The 22,506-nt window shown below is 43.4% G+C and overlaps 1 protein-coding gene across 1 annotated transcript in view; it reads right to left on the bottom strand.

Moving 5' to 3' along the window:
- The window catches only part of LPGAT1 (lysophosphatidylglycerol acyltransferase 1), a 122,305-nt gene extending 100,197 nt beyond the window's left edge, over nt 1-22,108 (bottom strand). Inside the window, exons 1-2 of the mRNA XM_003357598.5 lie at nt 21,468-22,108; nt 19,892-20,022 (exon numbers count right to left, since the gene is read on the bottom strand). The gene's annotated coding sequence lies outside the window, so the exon portion shown is untranslated. The remainder of the gene's footprint in view (nt 1-19,891; nt 20,023-21,467) is intronic.

The raw sequence follows: 22,506 nt of genomic DNA, 5'->3' as shown, positions 1-22,506 counted from the left end.
AACGGGGGTGAGGGGAGGATGTGCCTGCGACCAGAGAAGGCAGAACCAGCTGAGCTGTACCCTTGGGAAATGCCTGCTTCGTTTTAGTCAAGACATTTCTTGGGCTTCATCAAGGATAATTCCTTTCCTCGTTTGAAACTATGATGCCATCCCACCTCACTGAGAAGCCCTCTCACTCTGGAGGTGCACCGACCTTTGGTGAAGGTATATCCAGACCTCTCTCAGCCTGGTACCTGCAGGCTGAAGAGGATCTATGACACATACGGGAACATCACAGCAGTGACCAGGAAGAACAAACAGGCGGTGGCTTTATCTTAGTCACAGAGCCACAGCTTTGTCACCAGGATGGAGGATTGGCAGAGGGAATTCCATTCCTTATCATAATGCTCATTGCTTTAACTGAACCACTGGTTCCTTCCTTAATGTGTAATTGAGAACTGACTTTATGAGACGAACATGTTGGGTTTTTTGATAGCCAAAGCCTGTAATCCCAGCACAGGGATTCCCAGCTAGGCTCAATTAGTATAGCGGCAAGAGTGTGGCCCTAGTGTCAGCTTGCCTCTGGATTCAAATTCTGGCTCCATCTCTTAATAGCAGGTGACACTGGCAATCTACTTAACCTCTCTATGCCCCTATTTCCTCATCTGTAAAAAGAGTATATAGCAATTCATAAAATTGAATAAATATATGGTCCTTACCTTATGATAAACATAATATACCTTTTAGCTATTACAAGTAACAGCAGTAGTACTTTTCCTCAAGGCATTTAGTTGACTAAACTAAGGAAATTATTTCAAGTTCATCCCAGTGGTTTTCAAACTTTCATATGCATAACAATCACCAAGAACGATTTTTAAAATGAAAACCCCAGGAGTTCCCGTTTTGGCCCAGGAGTAACAAATCCAGCTGGTATCCATGAGGATGCAGGTTTGATCCCTGGCCTTACTCACTGGGTTAAGGATCCCATGTTGCTGTGGGCTGGCAGCTGCAGCTCAGATCCAACCCCCAGCCTGGGAACTTCCATATGCTGAATGCCTTAAGAAAATAATCATAAAGAGAAAAAAAAATAAAATGAAAACTCCCAGGCTCTACCCCAGAATTTCTGATTCAACAGTCTGTGGCAGGGCCCATTAATCTGCATCAATAGCAAGTAATGTGCACCAGCATTCTGATTCAAGTGATCTGTAGGCACTTTTAAAAATAAACTTTTTTCTTGATATAATTTCAAGTTTACAGAAAAACTGCAAACACAGGACAAAGAATTTTCATATAGACTTTACCAAGATTCATCAATGTTTAATAGTTAGCTACATTTGCTCTACCAATCTCTCTTTTTCTCTATGTGTCTCTAAATTTTTTTCCTACATCCTTTAAGGGTAGGTTGCACTAAGTGTCCATTGACAGATGAATGGATAAAGATGGAGTGAGAGTTTGGGGTTAGCAGATGCAGACTATTCTATATAGAATGGATAAACAACAGTTCCTACTGTATAGCACAGGGAACTCTACTCAATAACCTGTGAAAAAGCATAATGGAAAAGAACATAAAAAAAGAATGTATATATATATATATGTATAACTGGATCACTTTGCTATACTGAAGAAATTAACACCTTGTAAACCAACTATGCTTCCTAAACAAATAAACCAAAAAAAGAGAAAGAACAAAAAGATGTGGTAATAATATTACACACAGTGGAATATTATTCAGCCATAAAAAGAATGAAACTATGCCTTTGCAGCAACACGGATGGACCTAGAGATTATCATACTAAGTGAAAGTAACAAAAAGAAAAATAGATATCATATGATATTGCTTATATATGGGATCTAAAAAAATGATAGAAGTGAACTTATTTACAAAACAGAAACAGACTCACAGACATAGAAAACAAACACGGTACCCAAAGGAAAAGCAGGGGAGGGATAAATTAGGAGTTTGGGATTAAGATACACACACTACTATGTATAAAATAGATAATCAACAAGGACATACTGTATAGCAGAGGGAACTATACTTAATATTTTATAATAACCTATAATGGAAAAGAATCTAAAAAAGGATAGATAGACCGATAGATAGATAGTAGGTGTAATACTGAATCTAACTCACCTGAAGCTAACACAGTAGGGTAAATCGACTGTCTTTCCATAAGATTTTCTTTGAAAGAGTAGGTTGCGTATCATGCCACTTTACTCCTTAAAACTTCAGTGTGTGTTTCTCTCTGCATGACAACTGTCCAGTTATCAAATTCAGGAAAGTTAACCTTGATAAGATACTTTTACCTAATATATAATCCATATTCCAGTTTTATCAATTGCTTCAGTAACATCTTTCACAGTAACGATTTTCCCCTCAAATTAGGATCCTAATCCAAAGATCACATATTGCATTTAGTGCTATGTCCCTTTGTCTCCTTCATTCTGGAAGGGTGCCCCAGCCTATTTTTGTTTTTTTATGACATTGACTTTTTCTGAAGAATATCAGCCAATTATTTTATACAACAACATTCCTTATTGTGGGTTTGGCTGATGTTTCCTAGTGATCAGATTTGAGTTATGCATTTTGGCAAGAATCCTTCATAACTGCTGTGTCCTTTTCAGAATGTCCCCTCTGGGGACACCTGATACCAGTTGCTTCTTGCTGATGACATGGACCACACTTTGAAAATACTTGACTACTATGAGAAATATTTGTTTGACCACTCTCTGTTCTAAAAAGCCTTAGAGCCTAAAATGGTCAAAAAGGAAATGAGACCTTTGCTCTTCTGATTTTTCTGATTGTTAGTTAAGGGGCTCATCTGTCTAGTCCCTTGGTACTTCAGAAGAAAATCACATATTCACTACAGCTGCCATTACATTCAAACCCACAGCACACTTTCACGCCTTACTTATACAATGCCCCACCTCTATCCCTTTTCATTCCTGGTAACTCTGGATCACTACTTTTATTTTGGTTTTATTTTTTATTTATTTTTGTCATTTGTCTTTTTTTTTTTTTTTTTGAGGGCCCCACCCATGGCATGTGGAGGTTCCCAGGCTAGGTGTCCAATGGGAGCTACAGCTGCTGGCCTACACCACAGCCACAGCAACACTGGATCTGAGCCGCATCTGTGACCTACACCACAGCTCACAGCAAAGCCAGATCCTTAACCCACTGAGCGAGGCCAGGGATCGAACCTGCGTCCTCATGGATGCTAGTCAGGTTGTTTCCGCTGAGCCACGACGGGAACTCCAGGGCATGACAGTTTTTGAATGGACTTTCCAAGTTACAAGATGCACGGGGTTTAACTAATGGGTTGTGGACCAAACATTCCTAAATTAAAACAGTGATGGCAAAGAGAAAGGACCCAGAGAATTTAGGAGAACAAAAAGTAACCAAAGTAGACTCAGTGAGAATCAGAAGGAACGAATCTGGTGGAGGTCTTCCAAGTTGATTTCAGTACTGAACTATTTCCTGCCATTTACAGATGAGGAAACTGAGGTTTTGTGACTTTGAATAACTTGCTCAACCTCATACCAACTCAGGTCTGACTCCAGAGTTGGAGCATGTGTTTCTACCGAATTCATGGTATCAGTAACAATGGCTATTGAATAAATATCATTTCTATGTCAGGCGCGTTATATACTGACCTTTATTCCTCACTACAACACTGTGAAGTAGATTTAAATAATACCTTGATATGAATAAGGTAGCATTACCTTATTAAATATTTAGTAGCCTGACAATTCTGTGAGGTAGTTCTTATAGACATTTACAGCATATTACCTTACCAATTATTCAGAATATCTTGATGGAGAGTTACATTTGAAAGTATCAAAAGCTGATACTGAATTCCCTCAAAAGCAAACCACCTTTTTAGCATCTCTGTGTCTCCTCTTCCTTCTCCTCTTTCTCCTTCTCCTCATCCTTCTTCCGTGCACATGGGCCAATGGGGGAGATGGGAGAGAGTGAGGATGTCAAGTCCAGGCAGGCTTGGCTCTGCCAGACTTGGAATCAGATGCCAACACGAGCAAACAGCAACTACAAAGGCCTTCTAAGTGAACACAACTCATGCTCTCACTCCTTCCTCACCTTCCTTTTCGTGGGTGAAATCTCAGGCTTCCAACACGTGTCAGCGAGGTTAAGAGAAAGCATAGAAAGAGCTAGTGTTAGGGAATGAACCTAATTCTAAGAAAGATCCGAATGCTGTTCTTTGCAAAGAACAAACCTGAAAACCCAGAAGAGTAAGACAGCAACTTCCCATAGGAAATGCGTTCCTAGAATTATGGAATATGACAGGAATATGAAAGGACTATGACAGGAATAGGGGGAAAAGGATATACTTCTAATGGTATGCAACTTGTCATTGCTTAAGGGATGGTTTGAAGTTCTAGTTTGCCTTTTTGCTTTTTCTTTTACCATTATTTGCTTTGGACCACTTTTTTTTTTTTTTTTATCCGTTTGCAGAATTCTCAGTGAGTGGGAGATAAAGGAGGGAAGAAGATGGTTTCATATCACAAGAGATATTTTGATAAAATATTTGATAAAAGAATGGGGAAGAGAATGAAATCACTGGTTAAAACTACTTTCTAGGAGTTCCCATCGTGGCTCAGCAGAAATGAATCTGACTAGTATCCATGAGAATGTGGGTTCGATCCCTGGCCTTGCTCAGTGGGTTAGGGATCTGGCGTTGCTGTGGCTGTGGTGTAGGCCAGCAGCTCCAGCTCCAATTCAACCCCTAGCCTGGGAACCGCCATATGCCACAGGTGCACCCTATAAAGCAAAAAAAAAAAAAAAAAAAATTACTTTCCAGGTTAACTGAGTGATTCAAACATCCATGGTTAGAAGAATACTTGGAGCCAGGATGGGGGTTTTGCTTATTCATTAGAATGAGTTAGTTGACTAGGGTATCAGCTAAATACACCTTAGTTTACAGATTGCCTCTTTCCTGGTGGTTTACAATATAAAAATTAAAGCACAGGCAGCCATACTCATGGGTCACTAGAACACAGGACGAAGATATGAGCACAGTTATCCAGGGGTCAGACTGGACAAGAGCCTCTTGTATTTTGACCCTCCTGCCACATATATACACTGTAATCTATCTCCCACAAAACCGCACCCCAAACTCTACACCAGAGTTATTCTGAATGAAAAGAATCTGTCCTGTTTACAAAGAAGGCACAGTCCTTGTCAGAGCTCTTAGTTACTGAAACAGCAGCAGTAATAATACTGATAATACAGACACTCTAAATTAAGTGTGCTAAAGGTGGCAATTCATGGAAACATCCTCTGTGATCTTTGGTCTACACCTCTAACAATGAGGAGCGAAGTTCACAGTCAAATAGTCTTCATCCCTAGTTCTGATAAAATGAGTACCTCGCCAACTCAGACTGTGGGGTAACTTCGGAGGTCAGCTCTTTTGATTTCATGTGTCTAGAAAACCCCTAACTTCATCCCTTTATCTTCACAGCTTCCATGAAGCGTCCATGGGCAACCTTGACGATGTCATGAAGAGCTCGAAGGTTCACCTAGCCCCGTTTTCATCCACAGAGAGCCTCTGTTTAGTGGCCTTTGCCCAGTGTCAGCCCTGGCCTCGCTGTCTCTTCCTCTGCAGATCCCAGCCCATCACAGCTATAGGTCCAGGGCTTGTTCCTACACCCAGTTCTGGAGCCCATCCTAACTGAGGCAGGAAGTTTGTCTGTTTAGTTGGGTTACTGTCACACAACACTATAGACTGGGTGGCTTACAAAGAGCAGAGATTTATTTCTCACAGTTCTGGAGGCTGAGAAGTCCAAGATCAAGGTGCTGGCAGATTCAGTGTCTGGTGAAAGTCCACTTCCTGGTTCACCGACAGCCATTGTCTCATTGTGTCCTTACATGACGGAAAGGGCAGGGGACCTCAGGGTCTCTTTTATAGGGGCACTAACCCCACTGTGAGGGCTCTGCTCTTATGAGCTAGTGCCCTCCCAAAGGTCTCATCTCCTAATACCATCACATCAGGGGTTCAAATTTCAACGTATGGATTTTTAGGAAGTGAGGGTGAGGATACAAACATTGAGTCTCTAACAGAGGTCAGTATTTATAGGCTTAGTCTCTCCCTACAACCTCATTTCATGTGGCTAAGAAGTAAGTCTATTCTCTAAGACCTAGAGTCTGGCTCCCTAATTGTGGCTGCTGGGTGCCCACAGGACCTGTCCATTGCCCAGTCTCTTAGCAGGCCTGGGACCCAGCATTCCTAAGAAGTGCATGGAAGGTGACTGTGCTGAGCCGTGAAGCACCCCTCTCGTCATGGCCTTGGTCCCACCACCCCTAGGTCCTGAATTTTGACCAGGTACTCTGCCCGCAATCTCAATGCTAAGGTTGAAAATTAAAACTCAGCATAGTTGTTGGAACTACTTGTTTCATAACCACGGTCATGGTTCTCCAGACGTCTGGTCTGGGCTACCATCTCGACTTCATCTTGTTATGTTCCCTGCCCAACTCTGACCTACCACCCAGGCCAAGTTTTCTAAATTGTGATAAAGGTAACTGGGTCTCGTGGGCCGTGGGCCTGCTCTGCCCTGCTGGGCCCCTGTCCAAAGCAGCATGCTGCAAGGCGGCAGGGGAAAGCCCAGAGGTAAATCTCCTATAAATCTTAAACATCAGGCCCCCTGTATTCTTGGTGAGGTGGAAAAGCCAAGTTGTCATCAACAAGAATTTTGGCTGGTAAATTGCCTGCAGTGATCTCAGAAGAAAAGGATATGAAGCTCCAAGTCACCATTATTTTGTTGGGAGTTTTTTACTCCTTTTAAATGAACAGTCACTTCCATGCCTGTTATTTGTATTATTTTCTGAAAGAGCAACCCCTACCTCGTATAAGCTTCAAGCCCCACAAAATCTGGATCTGCCCTTTGGAAGACCCACAGCAAGCCCCATTTCCAAAGATTATGAGCTCATTGATTTGGGGCCATGGATATCGGCCACCCCCGGCCAGTGACAATTTAGCAGTGTCTGGAGATGTGTTTGGTTATCATAGCCGAGAGTGGGAGGAGGTTTGCTATTGGTATCAAATGGGTAAAGGCCAGGAATGCTGCTAAACATCCTAAAATGCACAGGGCATCTCCCACAAGAAAGAATGATCCGATTAAGAATGCCAGTAATGTCACAGATAAGAAGGCCCAATCAGGCCAGGGCTCTGAACATCAGCATTTTTCAAAACGTTCCTGGTGAATTTGAATATACAGACACGGCTAAGAACAACATGGCTACAGAAAATAATGATAATATCTAACCACAATCTTGGAAAAGTGCTCCCATCACTTGGAAAAGAAAAGAAAATGAAAAAAGGACTCAAAGTAGGTACAGCTGAGATGGCTTGGTGAAGCTATAACCATTTTAAAACCATGTGCCACTGTTGGTGGGAATGTAAACTGGTACAGCCACTATGGAGAACAGTTTGGAGATACCTTAGAAACCTATACATAGAACTTCCATATGACCCCGCAATCCCACTCTTGGGCATCTATCCGGACAAAACTCTACTTAAAAGAGACACATGCACCCGCATGTTCATTGCAGCCCTACTCACCATAGCCAGGACACAGAAACAACCCAAATGTCCATCGACAGATGATTGGATTCGGAAGATGTGGTATCTATACACAATGGAATACTACTCAGCCATAAAAAAGAATGGCACAATGCCATTTGCAGCAACATGGATGGAACTAGAGAATCTCATCCTGAGTGAAATGAGCCAGAAAGACAAAGACAAATACCATATGATATCACTTATAACTGGAATCTAATATCCAGCACAAATGAACATCTCCTCAGAAAAGAGAATCATGGACTTGGAGAAAAGACTTGTGGCTGCCTGATGGGAGGGGGAGGGAGTGGGAGGGATTGGGAGCTTGGGCTTATCAGACACAACTTAGAATAGATTTACAAGGAGATCCTGCTGAATAGCATTGAGAACTATGTCTAGATACTCATGTTGCAACAGAAGAAAGTGTGGGGGGAAAAATGTAATTGTAATGTACACATGTAAGGATAACCTGACCCCCTTGATGTACAGTGGGAAAAAAAAATAAAAAATAAAAAAAATTTAAAAAAATAAAAATAAAAATAAAAATAAAACCGTGTGCCAAAGGGGCCTGGGCATTTGTCTCAGTTCCTCAGATATGTCTATGACTGGTTCCATTAGCTGGATGCAATTCCTTTAAAACTACCCAGAAATGACAGACCCGTGTTCGGGTCCTTTTTAAATTCTTTTTTTTTTTTTAAGTGCCTTGGCTCATTAGACTATAAATAAGTACTAGTCATTGCTGCTCCCATCATTGTCTCCAGAGCAGTAACGGGCTGTGTGGCAATGTCCTTTCACAGATGGCTGTCTTGAATTGAAAGCCAGGCCAAGCAGCTGTCAGAAATGCTGACTACCAGCCTGGGGAAAGTACTGCCAAATGGGAGGAACACGGACACGTTCTCTGGCAAAACGGGAGAAATGCATAACCTGAAATGACTCTCTCCTTATTCACGGTTAGAAAATGCTGAAGTGGAAAGGACCAGCACATTTGGGCTTTTGGGTTCAACTGCACAAAACCAAGATGAAGAAGACAGGTGTTTTCTCAAGGTGCAGCGAGTGAAGGACCCGGCATTGCCACTACAGTGGCTCGGGTCACTGCTGTGGTGTGGGTACCATCCTTGGCCCAGGGAACTTCCACATGCCATGATGAGGCAAAAAAATACACACACACACACAGTTTCTACCTTTGGCACAGGGGATGTGGTGGAGATGGGACAAAGACATGAGCACTTCTACAACAAAATAGGCCCAACAGAGGCACAATAAAGAGCTGTTAAGAGACTCCCAAGTCCCTCGAGAGAAGCACAGCTGGGGTCAGATCCTAATACGCTGAGCAGATGATCTAATAGCTGTGCCATGCTTGGACTTCGGCCTTACGGTACTCTCAAATGTGAGACGATAAATTCCTGCTGTTTTGAACTGATCAGCTTGTGATCCTCTTACACACAACAGACAATGAATACAATGACTTACACTGGTTGATTTTTCAAATGCTACACCAAACTTATGTCCCTGGGATAAACCCTATTTGGTCACAATACACTATATATTGGTAGATTCGATGTGCTAAAATTGGGGTCAGAATTGCTGATGGGAGTTCATGAGTGATACAGCATGAAGTGAAAGTGAGAAGAAATTTGAAGGAGAATGGAAGGGAGAAGGGACGACCTTACAGATGAGAACAGAGTAGAGGTGGGCGAGCATCAGAAGAGGTTTGCAGGATATAACCACAGATGAGAAGTCAAGCCGGGGAAGGGCTGGAAGTAGAACGCAGCCTTCATTTGGGGACAATTAAAGAGCCACTGAAATTTGTCGAGGGTCCTAGCCAGACGAGCGAGCCAGTAGCAGCGTGTGGTGAGAAGTACATCAAGCAGAGTCCAAAGGACAGTAGGGCTGCCTGGCAATTATCTGCTTAGAGGTCCCAAGAGCCTGAAGCTGAGCCGGGCAAGGGGAAGGAGAGGAAGCAGGTGCTAGAGGAGATCCAGGCCCTAAGCACTCAGCCTAGATGTTAGCTGGGCACGACTCGCTCTTCAGGCACCTGGAGCACATCATCTGATGACTGGAGCCAACCACGGAAAGCAGATCTGACAACCGTTTGATCAGATCTGCACGTCCAGCTCCCTGTATTCCTGCTGGATCCAGGCCTGGCGGGGTGGCCTCAGAGAGTACACTGTCATTAACGGTGGCTCTAGAGGGCCACTCCAGAAAGACGCCAAGACGCTGGCTTGAGTCGGCTGTCCAGCCTGGGATGGGAGGGAGTCCAGCTTAGTTGTTGAAACCTGGGAGAGAGGAGCAGGGGCACTGAGCAGAACTGTGCTCTCTCAGTAAGGGCTCATGGTTTGTGGGAAGGACGTCCCTGGAGGGCGCCACCTGGAGGCCTGGAGCTTATCCTACCTCAGCGGTTAGAAGGGAGCCAACCGACCAGGCTTGGGGGCATGAAGCATGTTGGACATGTATTCTTTTTAAATTTTATTGAAATATAATTGAGGAGTTCCCGTCGTGGCTCAGTGGTTAACGAACCCGACTAGCATCCATGAGGACGCAGGTTCAATCCCCGGCCTCACTCAGTGGGTTAAGGATCTGGTGTTGCCGTGAGCTGTGGTGTAGGTCACAGACACCACACTCAATATTATACAGTATTGAGTAAATTTCCCCGTGCTACACAGATCCTGCGTTGCTGTGGCTGTGGTGTAGGCCAGTGGCTATAGCTCTGATTTGACCCCTAGCCTGGGAACCTCCATATGCTGCCGATGCAGCCCTAAAAAAAAAGACAAAAAAAAAAAAAAAGAAAGAAAGAAAGAAAGAAAGAAATATAATTGACTTACAAAGTATCAATCGCAGGTGTACAGCAAAGTAAATCAGTTGTACATGTATGTATATCCATTCCTTTTCAGATTCTTTTCCCACATAGGTTATTTTACAGTATTGAGTAAATTTCCCCGTGCTATAGAGTAGGTTCCTGTCACCCATCTATTTTATATATAGTAGTGTGTATACATCAACCCAATCCCCTAATTTATTCCCCCCACTACACGTTTCCCCTTTGGTAACCGTAGTTTGGTTTTAAGATCTTTGAGTGCTGAACATTTATTCTTGTTTCTTTGCCTCATGCAATCACCCCAGAAGAGGCACACTGGGCAATTACCCCACGAAGTCCTCTAGGGAGCTGCCTCTACATTCATTCTTTCTTCCAAAAGGTAGCTTTTACTTCCACAGCAGAGGCAGTTTCCTCTAATGAAATGCTGGCATTACCCGGGAGGGGCTTGGTACATCGGCTTGTCTGACCATCTCTTTAGGGGCACAGCCATCCACAAAGAGAGATTAAACACGTAGCAGGCTGGAGAGGATGGATGAGGAGCGATGAGAACACACCTGAGATGCTGAGCCAAAGAAGTGGGGATGGGGTCGTGAGGGCGTGGGAACCACACCGGCAAGAAGCGGAGACTCCAGGGCACAGTTTGGCTCCAGGCTCACTGCGTAGCCCTGTGTAGCACTCCCCACTCCATCCCTTTCTGTGGTGGTTTGAATTATTTCTAATTCTTTCATCTGCCTCCCTTCAACTGGTGAAGGGAGCTTGAGCCTCCTTCCCTTATTTTGGGGCCAGAGTTAGTGACTCCTACTAATGGACAGAGTATGGCAGAAGTAACTGTTACTTCCGAGACGAAGTCGTGTGGCTTTCATCTGGTCACTCTCTTGGATCATTTGCTCTCAGGGGCGGTGGGGGGGGAGATCCAGCTGCCGTGTCATGAGGAGAGGTCTGTGGGGCATGGAACAGAGACCACCTGCCAACAGCAGTCCAGTCATCTTAGAAGTGGATCCTCCAGCCCCAACCAAGCCTTAAAATGACTGCAGCCCCATCACCAACATGTCTGCAACTCATGGGGGCCCCTGGGCAGAACTAGCCATTGTGAAGCTGCTCTCGCACGCCTGACCTAAAGAAACTGGGATAATACACATTTGTTGTTTTAAGCTACTAAATTGTGTGGTAATTTGTGGCACAGCAATAAGTAACTATCATACCTTCCAATGGGTCTCCATCAGCTGTTTCAGGTCAGAATAATTCAGGGGCTCTTAGCATGGAAGCCCCAGCAGATAAAAATGATTAAGAGGAATCTCTGTATTTTATATGTAGGGAAATGAAGGCTGATCTGGAACAGGACTAAAATGCTTTGCTTTGTTTAATTTTGCCTACTTGAATAATGCTTTTGAAACTCGGCATAGAAAGCTGCATGCTGGAATAAACAAATTCATGCAAAGCCCTGGGAGGGAAACAGAGCACTCTGTCTACTTCGATCCCAGAAATGTGGCTCTTAGGTTTACTAGTCCTGACATCCATGCTTGAAAAAGGAGCAAAGAACCTGGCTTGAAGAACAACAAAATTTGGAAAATGGGAGGCACTGACTTAGCAAGTGCCATCTAGACTCAGAATCCTGGGGTGACCTTGGGTTGGTTTGTTTCTGGACCAAACAGGGATTGCTGCCATCGTGGGGCAGTCAGTGACCACATCTGAAAGGCCTCTGCAGGCATTCTAGAAAGATCTGTGTGGACAAAGAATGTCACCTGCTATTTTGTAAACAAAGGATGTTGCAGCCAGAAGGCTGTCAGCCACTGTAGCCACCCCGGACAGTGTACCCTGGAGAAAGATGGAGAAAAGCAGATAGCTGAGGTGCATGTCAAAGGAATGATTTCAATAAGCCCAGGCTCTTGCATCTTCCCACACAGAGAAAAGCCCTAAAATCGTGACTTGAGATGTCTGTTTTTGTGATTGGCAATAATCTTTTGACGTTCGACTACGTGGGTTTTTTCCAGCAAAAACTCCTACTATATCCTGGCTCCTCACTAACCTCTTAGAACAATCCCTCCGAGCTATTTAAGAGGCTGACTCCCAGGCCTAAGTCCTCAGTAAGCCCCCAGAATAAAACATAATCAACTTTTAGATGGTGCATTTTTTTCAGTTGACATCTGCTTAACTAACCTTGTTTAGTTCACGACTGTTTATCAGCGACAGTGCTTAGAGCCTAACTGGGGCTGTATTTCTTCTGTAATGGGTCCCATTTAATGTTTCCAGCAAGAGGCTGTGAGGTTTAGCACACAAGTCCCTGGGGGATTGGCATTTTACTTCTCTAAAAGCTTCCGCTCTGCCCGATTAAGCTTGTGCTCCTTCGCGTTATAACTGCCCTTCCCGACCTGCGGGGGAAGCCAGCGGACGCTTGTCGGAACTGGATTATAGATGACACAGATACCAGAGGTTAAGGTATTTAGTTGGGTTGGCTGTTAACATTTATTTTTGTATCCCCAGGATTCAGCACAGGGTCTGGCTCAAAAAGGTTTGAATGAATGAATGAACAGACAAAAGGGAAGACTGCAGCTCCCAGGCATCCAGAAACCCCAATGTCAGATCAGTGCGGCCAGTACGATGCCTTTCCTGTTCTTTGCAGATAAGAAGCACCAGCCAGGGATCCTTAACTCTTCACTGAGAGCATCATGACCTTTACGGATTTTCTTTCCTGTGCTTCATCCCTTTTTTTTTTTTTTTTTGGTCCTTTTGCCTTTTCTAGGACCGCTCTCTCGGCATATGGCACATAGAGGTTCCCAGGCTAGGGGTCTAATTGGAGCTGTAGTCGCCGGCCTACACCACAGCCACAGCAACGCAGGATCTGAGCCTCGTCTGTGACCTACACCACAGCTCACGGCAATGCTGGATCCTTAGCCCATTGAGCAAGGCCAGGGATCTGACCCACAACCTCATGGATGCTAGGCAGGTTCATTAACCACTGAGCCACACGGGAACTCCACTTTGTCCTTTTTAAATACAAACCACAATGCTAAGTTTCACAGAGGAAGAGGACTCTTACCCTAAATCACGCTATTGTGTTTGAGCCCTACCTTGGCACTACTTCCTAGGGGCACGGGGCTCTCCCATCCCCAGATGGATCCTAGGGTTTAGTTCCCATCAAAGACCTCCCGGAAAGTCTGATATTTTCATCCCCAGACTGGGTACGCTTAGCCAGGCTCTGCTGACAAAGGCACTTCGGCTCTCCCTGTCCTAACATAGTTTCGAGTTGACAACCCCCATTCAGCCCCAAGGGAACTCATTTGAGATATGCTAATATATTAATCAAATGAGACTCCTGTTTTGTATATCCAGGAGCCTTTCATTTTTTGATCTTTAAAGTGGCTTTGCCTGCTCTGATTTATTGGTTTTCATTTTATTTCTCCTCACAGTTTACCTGACTGCCTACGTGTTGGGGTGGCCGAAACAGCACAGGAGGGTGGCCTTCCGTTTGAGGCTCTATACTATTGACTTTCCTAAGCTATCTGTGAGCACCCGTGGTAAATGACTTCTTTTTAAAAAATTTCATTTTTGCCCAGCTTGATTGATATGTAATTGACATACAACATTGTGTAAGAGTAAGGTATACAATGTGATGATTTGATAACGTGGATATATTGCAAAGGGATTACTACAATAAGAGTAGTTAACACATCCATCAGCTCACATGATTACCATTTTGTTGTGGTGGCGGCTGTGGTAAGAAGAGTTAAGAACTAATCTCTTAGCAGTTTTCAAGTAAATAATACCTATTGTTAACTAGAGTCGTCATGCTGTACATTAGATCCTCAGAAATTATTCTTCTTCTAAATGGAAGTTTGTGCCCTTTGACCAATAACTCCTCCTGTGTCTTGCCCCCCAACCTCTGGCAGCCACCATTCTACTCTGTTTCTATGAGTTCAGCTTTTTTCAATTCCACATATAAGTGAGAACATACAGTATCGTCTTTCTCTGACTTATTTCACTTAATGTAATACCCACTTAGTTCATCCATGATGTCACAAATGGCACAATTTCTTCTTCTTCTTTTTTTTTTTTTTTTGTCTTTTGTCTTTTTAGGGCCACACCTATGGCATATTGAGGTTCCCGGGCCAGAGGTCTAATCAGAGTTGTTGCTGCCGGCCTACGCCACAGCCAGATCCTTAACCCACTGAGCGAGGCCAGGGATCGAACCCGCAACCTCATGGTTCCTAGTCGGATTCATTTCCGCGGTGCCACAATGGGAACTCCACAATTTCCTTCTTTGTTATGGCTGAATAATATTCCATTATACATACCGCACATCTTTTTTTTGGTCACCTTTGTGAAATAATATTTATTACTTGGATCGTACCAGATACATGGCCTGAATCATGTACAGATTGGAATTATGTTGAATTAAATCATTAGGATATGAAAAGCACAAAATTATTTTTCTCTTTATTTTCTTTCTTATTCTCTAATATAGCTTTTTTTATACTTTTTTAAATTGAAGTATAGTTGATTTACAATATTCTGTCAACTTCTGCTGTACAGCATAGTGACCCAGTCATACATACATATACATTCTTTTTCTCAAGTTATCTTCCATCACGTCCTTTCCCAAGAGATTGGATACAGTTCCCTTACTATAAAGTAGTGCTGCTATGAAGTTTGGGGTACATGTATCTTTTCAAATTAGTGTTTTCATTTTCTTCAGCTGTATTCCCAGGAGTGGAATTGTTAGATCATGCAGTGGTTCTATTTTTAGTTTTTTGAGAAACCTCCATACTGTTTTACCCAATGGCTGCACCAATTTTTTTTTTCTTTTTCTATGAGTTTGTTTGTTTTTGAAGTACAATTTACCTACAACACTTTTTTAGTTTTTGGTTCACAATATAGTGATTCAGTGATTTATAGTGATTCTATAAATTACAAAATGATCACCATGGTAAGTCTAGTTACCACCTGTCACCCTACAAAGATATTATATTATTATTAACTATATTTCATACACTGTACAATTCATACCAGTGATGTACTTATTTTGTAACTAAAACTTTGTACCTTTTAATCTCCCTCCTTCCCCCATCCCTCCTCTCCTCTTCCAACCACCTGTTTGTTCTCTGTATTCATGAGTTTCTCTTTTGTTTTATTTGTTTGTTTTTTAGATTCTATGTATAAGTAAAATCATACGATATTTGTCTTTCCCTGTCTGTCTTATTTCACTTAGCATAATGCCTTATAGATCCATCAAGGTGGTCTCAAATGGCAAGATTTCTCTTTTTTTATGGGTAATATTCCACTATGTGGAATCTTTGTTATCCGTTCATCTTTGGATGGTCACTTAGGATGCTTCCATATGTTGGTTATTGTACAGAATGCTTCACTGTGTACCAATTTATTCTCACCAACTGTATACAAAGATTTTCTTTTCTTCACATCCTCTCCAATAATTGCTGCTTGTGGTCTTTTTGATGATAGCCATTCACACAAGTGTGACATACTATCTCATTGTGGTCATGACTTGTATTTCTCTGATGATTAGCCATGATAAGTATGTTTTTATCTGCCCATTGGGTGCCTGTATGTCTCCTTCTATTCAGGTCTTTTGCTCATTTTTTAATTAGATTGTTCAGGTTTTTTGATATCAGTTTGGATGACCTATTCATATATTTTGGATATTGGTCATGTCATTTGCAAATATTTTCTTCCACTGAGTAGTCTTTCTGTTTTTTCAATGATTTCCTTTGCCGGGCAAAAGCTTTTAAGTTTAATTAGGTCCCATTTGTTTATTTTTGCCTTTGTTTCTTTGCCTTAAGTGACTGATCCAAAAAAAAAAATGTTGCTATGATTTATGTCAGAGTATTCTGCTTATGTTTTCTTCCAAGAGTTTTATTGTCTCTGGTCATACATTTAGGTCTTTTATCCATTTTGAGTTTACTTTTATATGAAAAAAAATTCCAATTTATTCTTTGGTATGTAGCTGTTCAGTTTCCCTGCACCACTTAAGAAAGAGACTTTCTTTTTTCCAGTGTATATTCTGGCTTCCTTTGTCATAGATTAATTAGCCATAAGTGCATGGGTTTATTTCTGGGCTCTCTATTCCATTACATTCATCTGTTTGTCTGTTTTTGTGCCAGTACCATACAGTTTTGATGACTGTAGCTTTGTAGGGTTGTCTGAGGTCAGGGAACTTGATACCTCCAGCTCTGTTCTTTTTCAAGATTGTTTTGGCCATTCAGGGTCTTTTATGTTTCTGTATGATTTTTTAAAATTATGTGTTCTAGTTCTGTGAAAGATGCCATTGGTATTTTGATAGGGATTGCATTGACCCTGTGGATTGCCTTGGGTAGTATGGTTATTGTAATGATATTAATTCTTCCAGTCTATGAACACAGTTCATCTTTCCAACTGTTTGTCTTATCTTCATTTTCTTTCATCAGGGTCACAATTTTCTGAGTATAGCTTTTTCACCTCCTTAGGTTAGCTCACTTAATTCTTAAAATAATTCTGTGAGGAGGTGGTAAAACCAGTCTCCTGGCCTCTGTTGACTCCTATCTTAGTTTTCTAGGGCTTCTGGAGGCCGGAAGTCTGAGATCCAAGTGTTGGCAGCATTGCCTCCTCCTGAGGACTCTGAGGGAAGCATCTGTTCCAGTCCTCTCTCCTTGGCTTGGCTCCTCCCTGTGTCTCTTCACACTGTCTTCTGTCTATTTGAGTCTGTCTCTGCATCCATATTTCCCTTTTGATAATGACTCCAGTCGTACTGGATTAGGGCCCACCCTGCTGACTTCATTTTAACTTGATTACCTCTTTAAAGACCCTATCTTCAAATAAGGTCATATTCTGAGGTACTGAAGGTAATGGCTTCAACACCAGTATTGAGGGAGGGAGGCGTGGGAGAATACAGTTCACCCCCGTAACACTGCCCAAATTACTGAACTGTAAGGTTTCACAAGAAAGATATTTGTAAGCTGGTGCTGGCTGAGTCAGTGAGGCAGAGACAGGAGAGAGCCTACGTTATGCATGAGTCATTCACAATTCACAAACCCACTCACTATGATCACTATCCAGGAATGAAGGGCTCAACCTGACTCACTTGGTTAAAAACAAACAAACAACAAAAAAACAGGCCCCAAATGGAGTCACTTGTGCTGAACCCACATCACCAAAGCAAAACTTAATACCTACCTAATTTCAGTTGCAACCTCTCCCGGGAATGCAATTTTAAACCAGTCAATCTGGAATTTCATGGTCAGCAGTAGTATGGTAATTCCTCCAATAGACCCTTTTTCCCTGGCCCCTTCTGCCAATAAAAACCTTCCATTTTACATGATCCTTGAAGCTCCTTTCTAATTGCTGGATGGGATGCTGCCTCATTCAAGAATCATTGGATAAAGCCAGTTGGATCCTCAGGTTTACTCAGTGAATTTTGTTTTGCTAACACACTGAAAAGTCAAATATTTTAATTTTTTAAAAAGGTCCCCAAAGATCTAGTTGGATTAGACTTTGATTCCAGGATCAGCTACTTCTTTAACTCTGAGTAACCCTGGAAAGTCCTGTAGGTTCTTTTCAAGAACAAGCAAGGCCTGGGCCAGTGACTAAAGCGATCACTGAATAACCGCACAGAAAGAACAAGAGAGAAAAGATCCATTAGGAGGGGTGTGAACCCGAGGAAAAGGAAGGGGAGTGTTGACAAAAGAGGAAAGAAAAAGGAGGTCAGAGAGCTGCAGGCTGCCTCCGGTCACCTCAGAAATTGCACCTCCTCGCTGGAGATCAAAGTAACATATGCAAATATGTTTTGGAAGGTTCAAAGTGTTATGCAATTGTAAAGTGTTATTTTCTAAGGCAGAAATATGGAGGCATTGCCCCCGTTGGAGACTGGTGCTGGTATGTTTTCTGGCAGACTGCTACCTAGTCTCTCTTTCACTTGATTTTTTAGCCGCAAATAAAATACCATTAACTCTTCTGTGAGTCACCAACCTCCATCTTCATTGCTTTGGGGAAGTTTTTGTTTTAATCAGCAAATGTGAAAACTTCCAACTCACACTAAACTCCATGTTCACCTAACTGGGAGTGGCAAGACACCACAAACTACTCTCTCCTGAGGTCCTAGCAAACGCTTATTGTTGAAGGCAAGAGTGTTGGAACAAATGTCCCTGGCTCTCAGAGCTCATATTTTGCTCCTGCCTTGGCCTAAGACCCTGTGAATAACAATTTGGCTGTGTTTCCAAATCTTCCAACCACTGATTTTCTTTTTTATTTTTTTTTGTCTTTTTTTAGGCTCGCACCTGCAGCATGTGGAGGTTCCCAGGCCAGGGGTTGAATCCAAACTGTAGCTGCTGGCCTATGCCACAACCACAGCAATGCCAGATCTGAGCCGTATCTGCAACCTACATCACAGCCCACGGCAACGCCGGATCCTTAACCCACTGAGCAAGGCCAGGGATCAAACTTGTATCTTCATGGATGCTAGTCAGATTCGTTTCCACTGAGCCACAAAGGGAAGTTCCCAACCACTGATTCTCAAAGTCACCCAAGGCCAACCAACCTGGCGGGCCTCAAATGGACCCAAGAAAGCTAGTCTTCTTTTTGGTCCTTTGGGATGAACTATTTACATATCCAGGCACTCTGGTTTTTAGGGACATCTAAGACCTACTTTCTAGTAGCTTGATGAGTAAATTAGTCAAAGATAATCCAGTCTGGAATTCATAAACCAAAATCAGTGAAATACCAATTCTTTTTTTTTTTCTTTTTCTGGCCGCCCTGAGGCATAAGGAGTTCCTACGCCAGGAATCAGATCCAAGCCGCAGTTGCAACCTAAGCTGCAACTGTGGCAATGCTGGATCCTTTACCCACTGTGCTGTGCTGGGCCAGGGATTGAACCTGTGTCCCCAGTGGTCCCAAGATACCACTGAACCCGTTGCACCACAGTGGGAACTCCTGAGGTATAAATTCTTATTGGGGATTCTAATTTAACATCTCACTAAGAAGTCTGGCTTCTAGGGAAATCTTTGCTGGAGACTTGCCCACACCCGACAGTCTCTGGCTCAGTGCTTTGTAATTAGTCTACCATTAGTGTTCAACCGTGTTTGGTCAATTGCTGCCATTCTTGCTTTTAATTATAATTTATTGATAATTTCATCATTATCAAGTTAGAGTTATTTGGTTAACCTTAAAGCAACAGGTGCCGGATATTTGCTTTAACTATATTTTTTTGACCTTTAATTTTCCAGTAATTATACTTAAACACAATTCTGCATTACAGTTTGAATATGAATCACATATACCCCAATTGCAAAAGCGTGTGCACGCTTAATCCTCCCACATATACGTATCCCTGAGTTATTTTTCCATTGGTAAGAAAGAATGGGGTTGATTAGCTGTGTTCCAGTTTGCTCAGCTTCAAGTGGAAAAGGTTGAAAACCACTGTCTTAGACTCGAAGAATAAACAGCTGAATGTACTGCATATTTTGCAAATCCCTTATAAATGGCATGTTAAAACTCATTTCCCTTGATAGATGCTGGGAAAATAAATATCCACTCTTACCTTCTTTCTCCCTACTCAGCAGCAGGCTCACTGTGGCTGCAGCAGGAAGTCATGGAGTCAGACAGACTGGCTGCCAAGCCGCCGAGGAACCCGAGTGGGCAGGGCTGCTCCGAGCAAAGGTTTCAGGGGAACTGTAAATACAAGCAGCAGAGTCACAAACTACAGTGACCTCTGCAAACAGTGACCGAAGCTTGCAGCACCATGTTTCTGTTCAGGGTCGTGATAACCGCTGATTGAATATTAGCAAATGGCAATGACCATGAAAGCCCAAAGAGACTTTGGAAGCCTGGGCATCCACGTATTCAAGGACCCCTCAAAGCTGGGTCTGGGCTGACCTCAGGTACAACTGTGGTCTCAGATACTCCCTTCCCGGTGGATCCCACTGAATTTTATTTGTATCTCTTTTATGGCATTGGGTGCTGTCTTGCTTTAGAGTGGTTTGTAAAGGTCTGACATCCTTGCAGACTTTGTTTCTTTGGGGAGTAGGACCGGGTTTCACCCATCTTTAGGAGACAGTTTGGCACAGTGCTGGCAGTGGAGTGAGGGCATCACCCTTGACTGATTCATAAGACTGCTGTGACCATAGAGGAGTCTATTAGGAGTCTCTCTATTCCAGGTATTGAAAACCCATCTCAAGCTTACACACACACACACACACACACACACACACACACACACACACACACGAAAAGTACTGATACACAGAGATATTGTTAGTTTACATTATGACTTTTTTTTTTTGGTCTTTTTGTCTTTTTAGGGCCACACCTGTGGCATATGGAGGTTCCCAGGCTAGGGGTCGAATCAGGGCTGTAGCTGCTGGCCAGCGCCACAGCCACAGCAACACAGGATCCAAGCCTCGTCTGCGACCTACACTATACCTCTCGGCAACGCTAGATCCTTAACCCATTGATCGAGGCCAGGGATTGAACCCACAACTTCATTGTTCTAGTCGGATTCATTTCCACTGCGCCATGACTTAAACCAGAGACTGTAAGACTTTCAGCCTTCTTCCTCCCCTCCCCCCCTTCTCTCCCTGTCTCATAACTAGACAGAAGGAGGGATGGAGAATTAGATATAGGTACAGATAGACATATACCTCAATATCTCTCTTTTTCACACACACACATTCAATTCTGTGTCTTCCTGTAACTGCTCTCATTTTCTCCTACAAATGAACTTCCTCCAGACAAGTGGTGGCAATGCTTGTAAACAGTTTATTTCATTTCTGCAAAGGACTTCTCTTTCTCTGAATCAGTATTTACAAGACTCCATTGATCAGTCCAGTTTGATCTGGACTGCAAACTCAATCCCCGGAAGGGAGAAGGGTGGTCCCACCGGAATCTTCTGGTAGAGTAGGGAGAGGAAATCCCCCAGAGGAAAGGGTATTTGAAACGCTATTACATAAATAAGGACTGGGGGGAGAGGAGGTGGGCAGGGATCTGAATCTGGGCAGGCAAAATAGCCACTGTCCATTTCAGTCAATGGGATGCCGTAGTAAGGGCACGGTGCCTTGTGCTGAAATAGACGTTAAACTGAGCCATCCCTTTCCCCCTCTGTTCTTGGCGCCTCCTACCTTCTTCCTTATGTATCCGTGTCCCAGCCACACCCAAAGTTACTTCTGGTACTGTTGGGGAACTGCAGCCGGAGGGAGCTGGAAGCATCCTGCCCTGCTTGATGCTCTTCAGGAGCACGAGAGAAGGTACGTTTTTGATCTGGAATAAAAGGAAGGTTCACAGGGAGATCAGAAAGCTGTAGTAAAAAGAAAGGAAAGCCAGCTCTGAGAGGCCATGCTAAGGAGGAGATCTGAGCTGGAGCGCAGCAGGTCCCATTAGAATCAGTGGCAGGGTTCAGAGAGCTGCCGTCAGCCTGACAAGCAGGGTTTCTTTCCCTTCCCTCTCCTTTTTTCTCTTCTCTGCTGTTTCCACACAATCAGAGAACTCCAGGCGATGTTCCTTGCCTTGCCAGAGGCTCAGGGGAGGATGGCTACAGTCCAGAGCCGAGGCACTGAAGCGGGAAGGAGAAAGTGATTTGACTCCAGCCCAGAGGAGGCCTGGGGGTGTGGGAACAGCAGCTTTCAGTCCAGTAACCTGCTCCATGAGGCTTTTCTTGGAGTCAGTGGCAGAGAAGTCACCGGAGGAGGAGTGGTGGACAGACCAAGCTTCTGAGCACAGAGCCGGCGTGGCAGCCCTGGCAATGGACTTGGTGCCAGCAGGAACCATGTCACCCAGGATCGGGAACATCAGCACCTGCACAAAGATTTGAGCTGAGTCCTCATTTTTTGTTTGTTTGTTTGTTTTTTGGCCATTGAACACATATTCCAGTAAGACTGGAGGTGCCGAGAAAAGGACGTGATATGTGGTTTCTGAGGTCCTTGGCAGGGCTGGGGGCCAGTTGGTACAAGAGGTTGGGCACAGGAGAAGAGCAAGGACCAGGAGAGTTTATGGGCCACCTTGGGTGCAGCTGTGGCGTGCAGGCAGAGAAGGGATGCGGAACCAGGCGATCTGACCCTAAAGCCTCCCCTCTGCTCACTCACTGGACAGTTCATTGTGGACAGTTCACTCTTCTCCCCTGTGACTCAGTTTCCTCATCAGAAAGAATCACGACAGTAATAC

The sequence above is a fragment of the Sus scrofa genome, chromosome 9 (genome assembly GCF_000003025.6).
Source record: "Sus scrofa isolate TJ Tabasco breed Duroc chromosome 9, Sscrofa11.1, whole genome shotgun sequence".
Classification (NCBI taxonomy): Eukaryota; Metazoa; Chordata; class Mammalia; order Artiodactyla; family Suidae; genus Sus; species Sus scrofa.
Note: the sequence above shows the minus strand (reverse complement) of the source record. Positions and strands in the feature narration are given on the sequence as shown.